Source organism: Thalia democratica, chromosome 2, assembly GCF_965202585.1.
Source record: "Thalia democratica chromosome 2, ktThaDemo2.hap1.1, whole genome shotgun sequence".
Taxonomy (NCBI): domain Eukaryota; kingdom Metazoa; phylum Chordata; class Thaliacea; order Salpida; family Salpidae; genus Thalia; species Thalia democratica.
In genome coordinates, this window is record NC_139166.1 from 17,690,062 (window position 1) to 17,710,576 (window position 20,515).

General features: G+C 26.6%; 2 non-coding genes across 2 annotated transcripts; one reads left to right on the top strand and one right to left on the bottom strand.

Moving 5' to 3' along the window:
• Window positions 1-5,056: 5,056 nt before the first annotated feature.
• Trnav-cac (transfer RNA valine (anticodon CAC)) lies at window positions 5,057-5,129 on the bottom strand. The gene has a single exon. It is a non-coding gene; the product is annotated as a tRNA-Val (tRNA).
• A 3,647-nt stretch (window positions 5,130-8,776) lies between these two features.
• On the top strand, window positions 8,777-8,859 carry Trnal-uaa (transfer RNA leucine (anticodon UAA)). The gene has a single exon. It is a non-coding gene; the product is annotated as a tRNA-Leu (tRNA).
• Window positions 8,860-20,515: the final 11,656 nt, after the last annotated feature.

The window sequence follows — 20,515 nt, forward strand, 5'->3', positions numbered from 1 at the left end:
GATATATGTATTATTTTCTTACCTAAGTTACAAAACTAAAGTGGTATAAAATGTAATAGTGTTTATAGTTATTTTAAATAAATTATCTATTTTAAAGCTTTTTAGTAAGCTTTTAAAAACTGCTTTTATTAATATTTTCTGATAAGTGCAAAATTACATTTATTTTTAATACTTCTTAAGTATTTTAAAGACTGTGAAGCGATTATCTTACTTGTAAAAAATATAATTAGAATAGTTTAAGGTATCTTAAAGTGCAGTGTTCTAACTTATAGTTGGTAACAGGGGCGTAGCGTGGGGAGGGACACTGGCGCATGCGTGCCACCCAAAAAAAGAAAAGAAGTAAAAAAAAGAATGTAATATCTTTATCCTTCATTGTTTTTTATTTCTGCTTAATTTGCCTTTTTCAACTATGTTTATCCAGTATTCGAAAAGTTAAACGAAATTTTGAATACCCATTAGTGACAAGTTAGAGAAATTACCCAATATACTGATTCGGTGCGCAAACGAAAATGCGCACCGATGTTGATGAAAAACTCCATAAGGAAAAATTCTATAACCTCATTAATTTCATAAGATTTTAGACTCAAAAAGTACGCAACTAGTTAGTGCAGTGTAGTACAGTGCTTCCTCGCTAATCCGGCCAAATTGGGCAAGATTTTTTTGAAAATACGGCCGGATTTGCCTTTGGCCGGATAAGAACAAAATATCGCTTTTTTTACAAATTATCTACCTTAGTTATATTATGAATGTATATAACAAAACGTACTATAAAATTTCTGTTAATTTAATTTATTTTACTTTATTCAAAGAAAAAAGAATTAAAGCAGACAAAACTAAACGAAACAAAATTTTATAAGTTCTAAATTAGTGGAAAAAAACTACACTGTTAACACTTTTACTAAATTAAGATTTTTTTGAAAAAAGAAAGAATGGAAGATTGTTTTACAGTGCTTTCTCGTTTCTTAGCAGAAAACTCACGGAGGCTTTTTCTAACAGTATTGGGCCAGTTATTGGACAACCCTATTCGCGTTCCTGATGAAACCAAATGTGAAGGGCGCTGTCTAGCTTGTCAAAGACGCCTCCCTCTACTTTTTTTGCCGTTTTAGCAGCTCCAATTAGTCCCAGCTCCTCCTTTTCGGCTTTAAACTTTTTGAACTTTTCTTCGCCTCTCAAAATGTCATTTAAAGTTGACTTACCAATGTTAAACTGGCTCATTAAAACAGCTTTAGGCACATTATTGTTTGCCATTTCGCAAACTTTTAACTTGTTTTCAATTGTTAGTTGAACGCGTTTTCGTTTCTTTGCTGTCTTAAACATTTTTTAACCAGATATGTTGATTGTAGTATATTAAAGTGTAACTTGCTTAGCAAAGACAAAAAATTGCAAATGAATAATAAACAAGTTTGTTACAACTGAGCGGGAAAAGTATGAAAAAAAACTTAAGATTATACAAATGATACTTTATTATGACGTAACAATACATTGCTTGCATACTTATAAAACGTAAATTGAATAATTTATTCGAAGTAAAATGAAGTTAAACGCTAAAAACGCTAAAGTAAATAAGTGACTTCTCGACTAAAACCGGCCGGATTAGCGAGGAACCGGATTAGCGAGGACCGGATTAGCGAGGAAGCACTGTATAACGTTATGGCAGCTTATTTTTCTACAAAAAATTTACAAAAATACGACACGCTTAAAGGAAAATTAAACAATTTTACCAGTTTTTTTTTTATGCTACAATAAAGTTTAAGACTACTGCTAGTTTTCTGATCTTTATTTTTGTAAACATACAAGAAAAAGCGTGTCGGCCTATGAGAAATAAACTTTGTTTGTGATAATTATTTTAAACAAGTACAATCAGATGAATTAAATTTAAAAAACATATCTTTAACTATTTTACAAAGTTGTAATAAACTGTAATAACAGTTATAAAGTTGATCTATTTTAACTTCTGTGTACTTTTATATAAATTATGTGCAATGAGGTGTTCTTATCACTGTTTTATTGTATATTAAAGAGATTGATATGTTTTTCGTAAATAAAACAGATACTTTCGTTTTATTGAATATAATCATTTTTAAAGATATAAAGTTTACTGTTAGTAGTAAAAACAATTTTTATTTAATAAGTTTACATTTGTGCAAGTATAAGTAATTGTAATGAAATTTATACTTTTTTTTAATTGTTTAATTTTGTAATGTATAAGTAATTTTTACAACAGTTACTTCGAACTTATTTTACTTATTGACTTTTTTTTCAACTTTTTTACTTATAAAAGGATCTATTTATAGCTTATTACAAAAGTTTTAATTTAGGTTTTTTTTGAGAAAACAATTGCGAACCCCCTGACCAAAATACTTCGCTACGCCACTGGTTGGCAAGATTATAAATGCAATACAGTCTCATTTACCAAGTGGCCCGTTAATCTGTAGTTGTGATTTTTCAGAGTGAGGGAAGTCCTGGATTCAAATCCCAGGCTGGATAACTTTTTGATAGTATAAATTGTATTGGTTAGTAGTGTAAACTTCTACTTATTTTTACTACTGCGTATTACTTCTTACTTTAGTAAGAACATTAAATAGTTATCAGCTTAAGTCTTATTTTACTTATCTATATTTTTAAAACTAATTTTATAACACGTTATTAATAAAAGTCTTATAACAGAAATTTCTCAACTAAATTTAAATAACAGTGTAACTAAAGTCTTTTATCATCTGTGAATGTTGTAAATCAATTCAATTCTCAAAACAGTTTTCGAAAATAAAAACAATATTAAACAATAATGATAAGCTCTTAGTTATTTATATTTCAAGTATTATTTGATTAGAGTGAAACCCTTTTGTAAAACCATAACAATTTGAACAGTTTTGTTTTAAGTTTTATACAAATTACGAAATGCAAGAATGTAGACGCAAAAAATAACTATAAATTTTTAGGTTAAAACTGTAATTAAACCTTACTAAACTAGTACAGCTAAAATTGTTTAGTAGTAAAGAAAATGGAAACTTAAAGTTGAATATACATCGTTGATTACATAAAAATAAACTTAACTTCAAGTTAACATTAAACTTTAGTAACTATTTTTTTTTTAATTTATATTCAGTAAATATTAAGATATTTGAAATTCTATAGTGATTACAACGTTTACAAAATGTATAAAGTAAAACAGTGCTTCTGAAATGGGGTTCCACGGAACCCTAGGGTTCCGCAACGTCTCTCAGGGGTTCCGCGAAGCCTTTCGAAATTAAAAAAAAAACATTTATTTATTTAAACATTTTATGTAAAATTGAAATTAGGAGTTCCGCGGAAAAGTTAAACTTTGGAAAAGGGTTCCGCCACTAGAAAAAGGTTCAGAAGCACTAAAGTAAAATGTTTTTAAGCAAAACATTTTTTTGTTAGTTTAGAATATGTACAAATTAAGCAACAGTGATAAATATAAAACAAGCTCATGTAGTTATATTTAAAACTAAAAGTTGCTTTGTAACTTATGTAATGAAAGGTTTTTATTGTTTCATTGTTTTAACAATTATTTAAACTTTAGTTTAAGCAAGTCACTAAATATAATTTAATGGTACGCTACTAAATTAACGTAGTAAAAATATAAGTAAATAAAAGACAACGCCTTATGGTTTAATCAAGCAAGTTATAGGTTTTCGTATTACAATACAAGAAAATAGCAAAAATTTTAAGTTTTTTTGGTCTAATTTAAACAACAAATTAGTAAAAATTTGACAGTGTCGTACTATTTAGATAAATAAAGCTTAATAAATGTTTTAAAAACAAAAATTCCTAACAGTTTTACGACTCAGTGTTTTTACATAAAAGTCATAATATCATTTATTTCTTAAATTAGTTAATTATGATTTATAAATGACATATAAGAATGCTATAATCTATCTTTAATAACAATAGATTGCTTTTAAAATTATCTGTACATTTTTTCGTGTTGAAATTTTTAAATACCGAATATCTTTTGTAACAGTTTTTTATTAGACTTTCATGAGTCGTAACTTATTTATAAAACCAATTTTATTTAAATAAAAATATGTATAGTGAGAGAACCAAGATAAATATAAAATTAAATACCTAAAGCTTCATGAAACACTTAGTGATTACGTAAAATGCTTTAGAATTGCTGTTATGACAAGTTTATTAAACTTAAATATTTATTAAAACAACTCAAATACACTTGCTAACGAAATAATTTCGCAGAAAAACAACAATTTGCTCACTACTTTTTTTATTCAACTGACGCACGTTTTTCCGTGTTAATGAAGTTAAAAAGTTTTTACGGATTTATTTAAAGCTTCCAAGTAACAGTTTTCAAAGTTACTTGGAAAACTTTGATAAACCCGCAGAACTGTCTTAATTTTTTTTAAACAGAGAAACGTCCGTCAGTTTAATAACGAAAAGTAGTGTAAAATTAAGTACAACACAAAGAAGTTTATAAAAAAAAACTTATATTAATCTACTAAACTGTTTTCTTAAGTAAAGTTGTACTTTTCAAATTAATATTCTCGTTTATAAACATTGACTTCTACGAACCTAATAATAAAAAATTTTTTCACAATTTTTAGACTACTTATTTTTAAACATAAGGTATCTTTGATATTAGTAGATTTTTTTCTTTTTCTCTGCAAATAGTTTATCTGAAGCTATAAACAAAAAAATAAGTATGTGTAATAAAAAAAAACTTGCTTGTTCGATATTAATATTTGTTTTGTCATCGATGTAAAGAAATGCAATGTTTTATTTTAACTATGTTTTTCAACTACAAAAGTTGACATACCTTTTGTATCAAAAATATTAGCTGTTCACTTATTAAATAAAACTAGAAGATCTAAAATTATATAAAATCAAATTCACAATAATCAATAAATAAATCACTTAAAAAGTTGAAAACAAATAAAACCAGAACCAAAAAGATAGAAAATTTTACTAAACTTCCAGCTTACAAACAAAAATATACTTATTAATTACATGCAATATAAGCGAAACACTTAATAAAAAAGTTTGAGAAAAATGAAACCGTTTTGTACAATGAAAGTAAAAAATTTTCAGCCCGGGCTCGAACCGGGGACATTTCGCGTGTGAGGCGAACGTGATGACCACTACATTACTGAAACACTTGGCAGTAAGCGTAATATTGCGTATATAAACTTGTTGTACCTTGAATTGACTCTCATTGAAAGCTTCAAACGACGAAAAAATCGGCGAAAGTCTGCAGTGCAGAAGCCTGGACTATCGTGTGCCGTGAGAAAAGCTCAAGTTTAACAAAAGAGTTGATCATCAGACTTCAGTCATTCCATCTGATCATCAGTTTTTGTTGATTGATACGAGCGTACCAGATGTCTTGCCTAGTGGACAATGTATTGAACGTTGTACAGCAAAAGACAATGCTGAATTACTGATCAATGCCATCAAATGGTTGCTTCATGTGACAACATGATAAACTGTTTGTAGATAGAAGGCTATAGGTTTTTCGGTTGTGACTGACTGATGAGTCTTAATAAGGACGAATCCGTTTTCAGTTTACCGAAAGCATATGGTCTGATGATCTTTGAAAGCTTATGAACATATTCAATAGTACAAAGTAAAAAATGCTGTACAATACAATTGTGTTGTTTAAGTTAAAAATTTGACTTTAAATATACTTAGCAAATTATTAGCCTAAATGAAACTTATATTGATATATAGAAGTAATTGCTACAAGATTGGTTTTAATTTAAATTAAATTAGCTGAAGGTCTACCCTTAGAAATAGTTAAAACTAGATTTATATGTTTAAACATTTGAATTTCTATTAGCTATAAATATACATTTTTTCGTTTTTAACAATATTGTTTCACAAAAATATAGAAGTTTTACTATTATGCTGACAACTAGGAAATGAAAAAAATGTTTAAATAATTTGAAAGGTTTTTAAATTTTCAATCATGTAGTATTTTTAAGAGTGCAAACTTTGTTAGAATAAACGTTCTCTATTTAATTAATTTAGAATTTTGGTATTAGTGTAAAATATATACTTATGAGCTTTGACAAAACATTTCAACTTTTTACTAGCTAGCAAAACATAAATGTACAACTATGTGACAAAACAGAAGTATTTAATTAATTGAAAGTTGTTGTAAACATCAAATAGTACTCAAACTAGTATTAATTTTAATCAAAAGAAGACTTAGTTTATAAAACTTAAAACTTTATTTATATTACGATCAGTAAAACTTTTTAGTTTAAATTTTAGGACAAGCTTACAAGCTTAAAGTGACTATTGAGTTTTAGTTATTTATTTATTGTCATACTTTGTTTAATTGTGGTATAGTGATATGTTAATTTATTACTTATCCACGACTTAAATCAGTTTATAAATTTAAATAACAAATTTTCATTAGCTAGAAAATTTTAAAATATATTTAGCAGTTTATTTCTACAGTTAGTTTTATCATTTATAAACACCTCAATTTATTTTCTCAGTCATCATTTAATCAAAACATACTTAGATTTAAAAATATTAATTTTAATAAAATCATAAACTTAATATTCTTTGGTCACACGTATGGATACATACAAATAAAAACAAAAGCAATTACAAAATAAAATGCACGACTTGAAATGAACATTTTTTACAAATAAACATCAAGTTTATAGCCATAAGCGTTAAACCACGTGAGAGTTTACCGCTTAAACTAGCAGATAAACTGTGTATAATTCTGCTAGCGAGCGAAAACGCGTTGAAAATTTGCAACGTATTATTATAGATCATTTTGTCGAGCTAACGGCAAAAAATTAACGCTTGAACACACATATGCTAGCATTTGACTGCAGTACAGAGCTAGCTGCATTTTCATTTGAGATTAAATACAGTAATTTCTCCATTTCAATACAAGCATCGATGGTGTAACGGTTAGCTTTGGTGCCTTCCAAGCACTAGTTACGGTTTCGACTTCCGGTGGACATGTATTCAACATAATATAATCTTAATTAGATAAAACAGTAAGTAAGGATCAACGAAAAAAAAGTGTTTTAAGTAGTTTTCGATAGTTTAGTTGTTAAACTCATTGAAAAATAAGTTATAAATCAATAAACCTAAAACATACACAAAAGAGTAATTATTTTTATTTAAGTATTATAAACTGAATTAAAATTACTATATTTAAAAAGTGTATTTATTCAGTTTTGTAAAATCAAAAACTTCAAGATAATCTACAGAACTCTATTTGAATTCTATTTGAGATAAAAAAAAATATTTTTGAGTAAGATCTAGAGTTTGAAAATCCGCTTTGCGGTGAAATATTGTAATTGTTTTTCTTTAAAATAATAAATTATTAATTATAAAGATTTTAAATATATACATTTTTTTTTTAATTTAACTATATACTATCAATTTTTTGTCGATTGTTGCATAGTTTGTAACTTCAATACGTTTTTTGCAGCAAAACAGTTTGAAAATCTGTTTTACGATAAAACTGAATAGCTTTAACTTTTTAAATAAATTCTAAAACTTTAAAATTTAAATATTTTTTGAATCGTTTCTTGTCATAAATCAATTTTAACCAAGTATTCAATAATTAAAAAAATTTACTCACTGGATGTTATGTTTCTATTAATTAACTTTAATTGTTTTTGTTTATAATTGAGTTCTAAAGTTAAGCTAACAAATATAAAATAAAATGAAAAAAGTATAGTTTTTTTTATACAGTTTGTCGACGTTTGTATATATAATAAAATGCTTATTATAACTTACACAATCGTACGTTTTTGTATTTAGGTTGCATTTTTTTTTTACTCCTGCTGAAAATAACAAAATAATTTAATCTACTTACTAGAAAATAAATTATTGGACAGCAAAAGATGTTATCAAACTATTAGTAATAATTTATACTAAAAATTTACTTTAATAAAAACAAAAAGGTGCCTAGTTTGGGCTATCTTCAATATATCTTAAAGTTCTAACAAATTTTTTAAAATGTGCTACTTATAAGTATAAGTAAATTAAAGACTGATAAGTTATTTACTTAAACTTGAGAACACTTCTATAAACATTATTATAAGTAAGATAAATATTTTAAGTTTTTAAGTTTAAGTTGGTTACATAAGACACTTAAAATGTAAAAAGGTTACTTTTTAAGTTAAAGAGTATTGCTAAGTTTCCAATTTTAGCGTATAGTAATCAAACGTTAATTTTAACTTTGGACGTCATATCGTTTAAAATCACTTTTAAACGTAAACTCTATTTTGAATGTAAAGTAATTTTTGAGCGTAAAGTATATTTTGAAATAAAAGTCAATTTTGAATGTAAAGTATACTTTGAACAGTAAACTAGTTTTGTGTTATTTTATCACCAATCACATATAAACTAAAACTTACTTGCAACTTTATTTTGTTATACAAATTGCTATGATCACATATAAATTAAAATATTTTTAACATTGTACATACGTTCAAATGGTTTTATTTAATTGTAAGAAAAACTTTTTATTGGCTCTCTAAATATTTTTTTTTAAGTTGATGTGACTTTAGTTTTATTTTTAATTGCAAAGATAATAGTTTAGTTTTTCGAATATTGAAAAACTAAGCATTCATGTTTTAATTAAATTTTTGAAAAAGTAAACAAATTAGTCAGTGATTAATATTTACTTATTGAAAATTCATTATAATGCTAGTACAGTTTACCAAAAAAATTGCTAGTTTCATCAATTTAAATCTACATGTTATAATTCAAAAAAGCTACGTATAATGTAGTATATAATTTAAATACTCAGTTTATTTCGACTACTGGGTTGGCCGAGTGGTTAAGGCGTTGGACTTAAGTTCCAATGGACGATTGTCCGCGTGGGTTCGAACCCCACATCCAGTATTTTTTACGTGTAGTATTATTATTTTTCTTTTTATAACTGTAAGTTTTGAACTAAAAAAAGATTTTGCTTAAAAGCCTTATAAATATTATTTATTTCACTTAAGTGTTTAAAATTTACTTTATAAGTTCATAGTTTTATAAGCTTGTAGTTTTTATGTTTAGTTGAGAAAGTTTTTAAGTTTTTATCCTATTTTACGCATCATAACGTGTTTTATGCTATTAACTTACTATAAAGACGTTTTTAAAAGTAAACTAAAAAAGTTTAAGCTCGTTTTCTTTTGACTGTTACCTTAAGTTATAGTAGTGATTTTAATTAACATTTTAAAAATTAAAACACCATATTTAGAGGGTTGAATACGTATGAAAGTTTAAAAAAAAAAACTTTTTTAATCATAGGTAATTTTTATAGTATATTTAGTTTATAATGCATGGAATAACTTGAGTGATTTTACAAAAAACTAAGCGTAGTAATACATAATTAAACTAAATGTAGTTTAAACAATAGATAAGTTTCAAAAATAAATAGAGTATAAATAAAATATTTTTTGCTAATGGAATCTACGGTTTTCTACATTTGTTGATAAATAGTTTTATTACATCTTGCTCTAGTTATTTGTTATTTAACCTAGATTGGGCCGACAGGCTACAAAGTTTTACTTATATGAACGCGATAGTTGGATACCACGTAACCGACTGCGTGGCCTAATGGATAAGGCGTCTGACTCCTAATCAGAAGATTACGGGTTCGTGTCCCGGCGTGGACTTCTTATCACAACTGCATTAGAGGTAATTCGTTGGCTTGGAAATAACCTAATTGTAAAATTCAACCGAATAAATTGTTTCCTTATATTTTTTTTTGAAAAATAACTTCAACTCAAAATTTAAATTTAGTAATGTTTCACCTGTTTGAACTAAATCAAACGAGATCATCACTCGAAAAAAACTGTAATTTTTTTTATATCAACATGTAAGAAGACATTAGGCTATACTTTATTTAAAACTTGCGTTTATGTGTAAGAAAACAAAAACAAAATAAAACTTATAGCTTAAAGCTATCAACTTCGGAAAATTATTATATCGCCAGGTTAGTTTATGTTAAGGTTAGAAAAATGTAAGCTACTTAATAATAATATAATTTTAAAACATAAACAAAAAATATACTTACAATTAGCATGCTTATAAGATTCGTGAACAACAAGAAAAAACAACTCTTGTAACTAAAACACTAGGTTAATTACTGCTTTTAGTGTTTAAAATTCAATTATTATATTGTGACGTAATTATTACTTAGGCATATAAAATCTTATAGCTCTATTAATTAGAAATTTTGAAATTAGTTACTTTTTTTGGTTTTAATATTTGCTTGTACAAGTTGAAATAGTGGGGAACAGGTCAAAATTACACGAAGACAAAATTGCACGAGGGCACAAAACTGCACGAAGATACTTTTACACCAAGGGTCAGTTTTGGACGTAGGGTCATTTTTGCACGAGAGTTAAATAAAGCAAAAGAAAACTATTAGATAAATTAACATAATACCAAAAAAAAATTAATGCATAAAGTAATACTTATTTTATATGTATAAGTATATAATTTAAAATATATATTATATTATAAATATAATATATTATAAATTATATATTTGTAAGTATATAAGTACTTATACATAAATGTATAAGTAATAGCAAAAATTAAAATAAAAAAACAACTAATAAAAGTTGTTATAAAAATAAAAAAATAATAAAACAAAATAAATTAAGTAAAATAAAATAATAATAAAAAAAAAATCATTTTAATACAAAAAAAAAAAATTCAACCCGTGCAAAAATTTCTTCTTGCAAAAGTGACCCTTCGTTCAAAAGTGTCTTTTTGCAAGTTTATTACGTGCAATTTTATCCTCTCGTGCAAAAGTGTCTTCGTGCAAAAATATCTTCGTGCAATTTTGTGCCCTCGTGCAATTTTGTACGCTCGTGCAAACTTTAACGCTACACTAAATAGAAAATAGTGATGTATTTATCAAATTTTCTTAAGGTTAGAAATAAAGCATTTTAAATCAAAACATGAACGTATTAACTCGTTTCCTTTATTTAAAGAAGTTCTCCCGTCAGCATTCGCTATATTCATCTTCTCATCATTACTCATGCAACAATACGACAACTTGCAATTATAAATAAAAACTAACTTTAAAGGTTATAGAATTAAAAAATATTAACGCGTTCTTACTCGCAGTATGTCTGTGATGTTCCTATTAAAAATAATTGTTTGAAGCATAGTTTATCAGAACTTAGTCTTGAAACATATTTTTAAAATTTTTGATTTGTTTGAACTCAGTATCAGCCAAGTTTATCAGCACTGAAAGCTTAATTAAATATTTCAAAGTTTAAACACTTTATCAACTGAAAAATTATTAAAAAAAAAACATGAAAAAACATTTTTAAATCCTTTTAACAAAACAAAACATAAAATTAAGAAAAAAAAAGTTTGTTCTCACGTAATGAAAACAAATAAGATAAATTATTACAACAAAATTGAGCGAAATATAGTATAAAACATTAATACCTGACTAATAAATGCTAGTTGTAATGAACTACTTTGAATTTTGTACTTTATTTATGATCAATAAAGTATTATACTCGACTAAGGTTTATGTTTAAAGTTTTTTGAAAAAAATTTATTCACAGCCGGTGGTAAGCCAAAACTTAAAGAACAATTTTTCAAATGAATATCAATTATTTTTATAAAATTTTAATAAACTTTATTCTGTTGTTTTTGTAAAAACGTAGTACTGTAATTATATAAAATGTTACTGATTTTAATTGTTTTAAATAACCACAAAACACACGTATATTAATAAAAGCTTGAAGAAATTACGTTTTATAGTTGCAAAGTTTGAAAAGTGTTTATTACGTTTCTTTCTTTAAGTATTTGTTGATATTAAATCATTGTTAATAAAATACATACCGATATAATCCATGAAATTAATTTTATATGCTCGAGTTGTAAATTACTTTCACAAGCGTCGATGGTGTAACGGTTAGCATCAGGGGCGTAGCGTGGGGAGGGACACTGGCGCATGCGTGCCACCCAAAAAAAGAAAAGAAGTAAAAAAAGGAATGTAATATCTTTATCCTTCATTGTTTTTTATTTTTGCTTAATTTGCCTTTTTCAACTATGTTTATCTAGTATTCGAAAAGTTAAACGAAATTTTGAATACCCATTAGTGACAAGTTAGAGAAATTACCCAATATACTGATTCGGTGCGCAAACGAAAATGCGATGTTGATGAAAAACTCCATGAGGAAAAATTCTAAAACCTCATTAACTTCATAAGATTTTAGACTCAAAAAGTACGCAACTAGTTAGTGCACCGCTGTAGTATAACCTTATGGCAGATTTTTCTACAAAAAGTTTACAAAAATACGGCACGCTTAAAGGAAAATTAAACAATTTTACAAGTTTTTTTTTTATGCTACAATAAATGTTTAAGACTACTGCTAGTTTTCTGATCTTTATTTTTGTAAACATACAAGAAAAAGCGTGTCGGCCTATGAGAAATAAACTTTGTTTGTGATTTTTATTTTAAACAAGTACAATCAGATGAATTAAATTTAAAAAACATATCTTTAACTATTTTACAAAGTTGTAATAAACTGTAATAACAGTTATAAACTTGATCTATTTTAACTTCTGTGCATTTTTATTCAAATTATGTGAAATGAGGTGTACTTATCACTGTTTTATTGTATATTAAAGAGATTGATATGTTTTTCGTAAATAAAACAGATACTTTCGTTTTATTGAATATAATCATTTTTAAAGATATAAAGTTTACTGTTAGTAGTAAAAACAATTTTTATTTAATAAGTTTACATTTGTGCAAGTATAAGTAATTGTAATGAAATTTATGCTTTTTATTAAATTGTTGAATTTTGTAATGTATAAGTAATTTTTATAACAGTTACTTCGAACTTATTTTTCTTAATGAATTTTTTTTCAACTTTTTTACTTATAAAAAGATCTATTTATAGCTTATTACAAAAGTTTTAATATAGGGTTTTTTTTGAGAAATTAATTGCGCACCTCCTGACCAAAATACTTCGCTACGCCACTGGTTAGCATCAGTGCTTTCTAGTCACTCCATAACAACTTCCGGTTGATTCACCATTTACCAATAAAACTTTGGAAAAATACAAAAACTATTTTCTATTCTCTAAAATCTTAGAACATTTAGACTACAACAACTGTATAGTGATAGTGAACCTGAAGGCTCATTATATAAACTAAGTATCACCATAAAAAGCCAACCTTGCTAATACATTCTAAATAGGACCTCTTTGTGATATTTACCTAAGTACTGTTCAATAAGTTATACAATTTATAACACATTACAATATAAACAAGTAAACACACACTACAAAGAATACATAACATAATAGTCGATTAAATAATACTTAGCTTAAATAAGAGTTAACAGGTGGCTTTGGCTCACCATTCTACCAAAAGCAACGTTTATTCAAAGTTATCATATTTAAGCATTGAGAAATTGGGAACCGTTCAGTTCCAACCTAAATCAAATCCCACCCGGTCATTTCCCACCCGCACAACTCCCACCTGAATCAAATCCCACCCGATCAAATCCAACTTGAATCAAATCCCACCCGAATCAAATCCAACCCGATCATTTCCCACCCGATCATTTCCCACCCGAATCGAATCCCACCCGATCAAATCCAACCCAAATCAAATCCCACCCGAAACAAATCCCACCCGATCATTTCCCACCCGCACAATTCCCACCCGAATCAAATCCCACTCGAATCAAATCCCACCCAATCAAATCCCACCAAAATCAAATTCCACCCGATCAATTCCTACCCAAATCAATTCCCACTCGATCATTTCCCAAACGAATCAATTCCCACCCGAATCAATTCCCATCCACATAATTCCTACCCGGTCAATTCCCACTATATTATCAAACCCGATTATATTTATTCTTGTACGAATTAAAAGTTTTAATACGTTTGGAACTCACATTAAAATTTTATTTTTTGTATTTTCAAAAATCGTTTGAAATATGAAATTAGTAAGGTAAAAACGATTTTTTTATTTAAGCTAAAATTTTTACTGTTGCTTATTTTATCATGTTTTTAGTTTAATGTCATTTTTGTTTGTTGATAACTACGATAATTAAATAATTACGACTTGCGAGCAACAAAAAGTTGGTCTGTTACTTGTAAAATGCTATCATTGTTACTAAAGCTTAATCTAGATCAGGTTTGAATAATAATTAAGTTTTTAGTATCGGTACCATTTTCTATCATGCTAACTAATTTACGTCCAATTAGTTTTTTTTTTTGTACGAGTTGAAACAATTGACATTGACACTTAATTATATTTTAGTTTTTGTAACTACTTAAAACAACAAAATAATATAGTACTGTACAACATAGTTTTTTTTAATAAGAACTTTGAAATTTTAAAATTATTTTAATGCTTATTATATTAAACTCTAGACCTAAACTACTTTTGTTCGTTTATGACTAGGTTTTTTTAAGTATTTACGGCCGGCAAGGAAAATTGGCCTATATTTTGTAAATTTATCTTCATTAAGAATGTAGTATGATAATTAACCAAAGATTTATAATCACAAATTTTATTAACCAATTTCAGAAATAAAAGAGTTTATTTACGAACAAAAACGAAAGCTGACACAGATACTACAATATTTAAGTTATTGGCTTAAATGCCTTATATATAAAATGATTCAACTAAATCAATCCCACTAAAGAACTTAGAACTCTTTTTTAACGTTGAGTTCTACATTTTTAAAATAACTAAAATATCAACATTATTGAAAATAGAGAGATGAAAAATTGAATATATAATAATAACCAGACAAATTATCAATAAACTTTGTAAACAAAAGAATTTCTGAACGAACAAAAACTTATACAGATACTAATAAGTTGAAGTTGTGGGCTTAAATGCCTCTTATAAAAGTCGATACTTGATCATGGCATTAATAATCAAATATTTTTTTTACAAAGTTTTACATTTTTAATACAACTGAAATTCAACATTAAAAAAAACGAAAAATTTTTGGGTTAGATTTGATCGGGTGGGAATTAATCGGGTTGGATTTGATTCGGGTGGGATTTGATCGGGTTGGAATTGATTCGGGTTGGATTTGATCGGGTGGGAAATGGTCGAGTGGGATTTGATTCGGGTGGGAAATGATTGGGTGGGATTTGATTTGGGTGGTAATTGATCCGGGTGGAAATTGATCGGGTGGGAATTGATCGGGTGTGATTTGATTCGGGTGGGAATTGATCGGGTTGGAATTGATTCGAGTGTGATTTGATTCGGGCGGGATTTGATCGGGTTGGAGTCGTGTGGGTGGGAATTGAGCGCGGGTTGGAAATGTTAGTATACCGAGAATTTAATCTTTTTTTTTGCAATCTCTTCTCTTATACAATTAAGAAAGCAGTGAAGCATGTATTACTGCTACACTCCCTTAACCTGTTTTTTTTTTAAAGTTAAAATTTGTTTCTTAGATTTTAAAATTAAAACATAATTTATGAAATTTATTTCATATTAGGTTCTTTCCCCCTCTTAAAAAAACTAAAAAAATCATTTCACCAGTTAAGTTATTCTTATATTGCTATTTAAAACATTAAAAACTTTATAGAAAGTATCAAAAGACTTGAAAAAATACTTATATACATAACATAAGTGCACATGCAAAGTTATAAGTGAATTATATATTAAAACTTTTTACAACAACTAAAACACTTAATATGTTTGTGTTAGTTCAAATTTTTATAAAGTCAGTCTACTGAAGTCCACTTCTTTTCCTATCATCTTGTCGAAAAACTAACGTCTAATGTCCATACAACTTTTGTGTTTGGTACAAATAGGAAGGTAGTTGTCGCCGACTGAATGAGTCCGAACATCCGCTAAGTCAGACGATGACTTTTAGTAAAAGTTGAAGTTGGTGATGAATCAATTCATCTAATTACATCGAACTTGATGATCTTCATCAAACTTACGGCTGTGACGTCATAATAGGCTGACATGAACTAGATTGTTCGTTGTAGTTGTCCATTGATATTTTAAGATGTATTTAGTTTTATATTGTTAAAATAAATGTTATATTTAGTCACTCAAGATTAAAAGACATTTTAAATGCTTTAACTTTTAAAACTTTTTAATAATTAAAACAAGTGTTTTACTAATAATATTAAGAAAGAAACTTTGTTTTCGTAAAGTAACTTTTAATAAGTGTAATGTTTCGGAAACAATTAAATTGTAATAATATTATCACAAAACTATTAAGTTTTTAAATAAACCCCAAATGAAAGAAATAATTTAAATTCGTAAACAAATAGAGGAAGGAGATGTTTTGAAATATGTTTAAAATAATCAATTACTCCTTTTCGCTACACAATTTCAAAACAAATGGCTTGAAAAAGCTTTAAGGAAATAACAATCAGACTTCGTAAATAAATAACAATTTTGTTTTTAAAACAATTGTTAGAATTAACTATGAGAGTTACTCCTATAAACATTTTTAAAGTATTTATCAAATATCTGCATCGATAAAAATTATTTTAATTTCTAAGATAATATTTTAAAATCATCTTAAAATAGCCAAAACGAAATTAAGTGTTACTTTTAAGTGAATGAAAATAACGTCATAAGAAATGTGCAAAACTTAACTACCTTTACACAAGTACATTAAGTTTCAGTGAAAAATCAGCTGTAAATGTTTATTTGCTAAAACATACATTTGTTTAAAGACTACTTAAGTAGCTTTTTTTTAACAAAATAAACTTTTTATTTCAATCTTCACAATAACACACTGACGTTTAGTAGCTAGTTTTAAAAACTTTAACAGTTACGAGTTATTTTAATGTGAAAACAAATTGAACAGTTTTTCAACAAATATTTTTCTACTTTCCTGATTAAAATGCTTTTTTTTCGAAGCAATAAAAAGTCCTTAAATGATTTGCTAGTACATTAGCTGCTTCCTTAGACTATTCATTTATTCTTAACCTCTAGTATAGAGTATTTGCTAAAAATTTTAAGAAATATCACTTTCTTTTCGACTAAACTTAGTTTTTTAAATCGAAAGTTTGCGGTATCATTACACATAGCAACTTATTCGCAACATAAATTTAAAGAATTACTTGCTCATAACTTATAAGAAAGTTTTTTGCTGTCTGCAGTTGTTTAAAATAATCTTTTTCATAAGATAGATTTTCATTTTGTTACACAAAGGCAAATATAACAATGGCTACAGATTCAGTATATCCACAATATAAACATTTGTAGCTTACTTTGAGCAAAATGCGAAACATTAGTTAGAAGCTTTTTGTAGATGTTGAGAATAAAAGTCAACAAGAATCCTATTCATCGGGCTCATTTTTTGCTGCTAAATGTTTTCGTGGTTTAAAAAGTTCCTCCCTATACTTTTATAAAAAAACAATTGCAATGTGCATTTATTGCGCTCGGTTGACGACTTTTTCGTGTGTTGGCGTCTTAGATAGACTGCATTTTTTGTTTAAAATTGTGCACTTTGGCACTTGAAAAAAATATAAAGAAGGTAAATCAGGGTTTCCCAAAGTGGGCGATATCGCCCCCCTGGGGGCGATTTTAGTAAGTCGGGGGGCGATAATTAGTAAGGGGGCGAAAGGGTGGGCGATAACTAGTAAGGGGGCGAAAAGGGGGCGATTTTAAAATTTTGGGCAATTAAAAAATTTTTACTTTTTATCTTGCTTTTTTACTAGTTTTAGCTAGCTTACAAATATTTGACCCTGAGGTAAAACTTAAACAAAAAAGTTTATTTTGTTTATGCAAAATATAGAAAAAAAACCAATTGCTTATGATTCCTACTTTCAAGTAAATTACATATTTTCATTCATATATTTTTTTACTTAAAAATTACATAAATCATAGACGATCAGAATCCATCTCGACATTTTATAACCTGACATATATGTTATTTGTGATCATAAATGGTTTATAAAAATCTATGGTGTCTATTATTAAGTATCACCTCATGATATTTCCAATTGTTTTTTGAAAATTTACTAAGTTAGACTAAGAAATAAAACTATACAGGGTTGCCAATTTACCTAGAAACCTGGAAAAACCTGGAGTTTGACAATTTAGGCAAAAAAACCTGGAAAATCTGGAATGTTTAACAATTTTGAATTATTAAAAAGTAAAATTTCGATTTGTCACAATAAAGCTATCAAATAGATAAAAATATGAATCCCTTTGAGGCAGATCTTTTTGAAGTAAACGACTTACAGGAAACATGCTCAGACTTACAAACTGACCTTGAACTTAAAGTAAAATTTTCCAAAGAACGATCTGAAAGCTTTTAGACTCAACAAAAACTAAGACAAAAGCTTCCAATAATTTAAAAGAAATTTAGATTTTTCTTTATAGCTTTTCCTTCTAGCTATGGTATTAAAAAAACTTTCAGTTCAGTTATTAACATTTTGAGCAAAAGATCTAATCTAGATATTTGTAAAGGAGGTGACTTAAAGCTTTATTTTACTGATTTAGAATCAGATTAGAAAAACTTGCAAGAATTCATGAACTTCATCCTTCGCATTATATTTGAATTCAGTAGCAGACATTATTTTATGAAAGTTTTTTTATTTATTTGATCTTTTAAAATACTTCTTGTTTAACCTGGTTTGTATTGTATTTAAGTAGTCATTTTATATTAAAAATTCTTTTAAGTTATTTATTCTATAACAGGTTTGCATAATGCCTAATAAATATTAATTACGGTAGACTTTCTCTTGAGTTCGCACTTTTTACCTAAAAAAGTGCAAATTTATATTTTCTTAAGTTTAAAATAAAAAAAGTCTATTACTAACTAAGTATCAATAAAACAAAAAAAAATATTTTATAGCTCAAATAGATCTATTTTTTAAAGGAATGTTTGTTTTATGTTTTAGTGGACTTCATGTTTATTCATAACATTATTGCATATAACATATTGAAATTTGTCATTTTGTAAAAATAAATGATAATGCATTTTTGAGTTTAAACTTTTTGATTTTTTTCAAAGTGCGAACTTAAGCGGAAGTCTACTGAAACTATTAGATGGTTTATGTTTTAAAAATGTTAATAGTTTTTTTTTGACCTGGTTAATTTTGTAGTTTATATTTGTCGTTTTACATTATACTAAAAGTTTTTAAAGCATAGTGATTAAAATATTTGTTTGAAAAATATTTATTTAATCTTGTTTAATCTGTTTATTCAATAAATAAAAAAATCTTGATAACCATTAAAATTTTTATGTCAAAAAAGATTTTTTTGGTTTTAAAAGATTATAGATTTAAGGTCTTTATTTGAGATGACTTAAAATATTTCATCAAAAAGATTTTTAAACTCATTTTTATTTTCTAACTTGATTTATTATTGTTAAGAAATTTATATATTGAGGATTTTCAAACTATTAATACAACTGTTTTTTATTTCATCTTAATTCAAAGTATCTTAGCAATTAGAATGTGTTGTTTATTTTAATATTTCAACACTAGCTTTTAGTTTTTACTATTTTTCTCTGATAAGTTATTATAGGCTAATAGCTAGAAAAAAAAATAAACACAATTAAATAAGCCATCAAAAAGACTGCTACAGTTACAAAATAAAATTTTAACCTAATTAACAGTTTTTTTTTTTAATTGATTACTATCTGTTCACAGAATTAACTGTAAAACATTTGATTTTTTTTGAGTTTAAATTAAGATAAAAAATTTTGTTAGAATTAAGGTTTAGTTTCCTTAAGGTTATTCCAAGTCAAATACTATTTCATGGTATTCTACTACGCAACATATATCTTAAAATGTTTAAAATTAAAATTTTAACTTTACAGCTAACTTACTTATAATATATCTTCGCATTGAAATTTATAATTTTACTGCATTAACTGAAGCTGTTGATGAAACTACTTTTCATGTGAGATAATCAATCAGTCGGTCAAACTTCCTCAAACTAGATCAGAAATTATGTTTTAATATTTATTTCATTATGTGTAAAATAAACTGTTCATTCTTTTATAGTTCTTTAATCTCTGGTATAGTAATTTTAGAATATGCCTATTTATAAAAAAAAATTAAGTATTTTGTGCGGCTTAAATAAGTTACTTAGTATTAACTACTAAATGTCCAAAATTCGTTATATGAGAGATTATTACAATGCCAGGTTTAAGTAAAGATTTTAGATGGGTAACGTACGGTTCGGATTCAGTCAAATTTCGACCCGCTAATTAACTTGAAAACTACTTTCTGAAAAATAAATAAAATTAGTTTTTTGATACTTAATATTTTGAAATACGCTTTCAACTTGGGTATCAGTTCACAATAGTATTTCTTAGATCACAATAATACTAAACATTTTATTACAATTTCCCTCCAGTTTTTTTATTTTCTTATAAGTTATTTTTTTTAATTATGCAGCCCGCAATCTTATTTTTTAACGAGTTGAAACTAGAAAAGACTTTTTAGTAAATATGAATTGCTGACTACAAAAGTTGTCCACTACTAACCTAAAAGTTTTATTAGTTTTGAAACAATTCATATTTAAAAAGGGTTGATTACAAGTTACTAAAGGATTTTTAATAATTAAG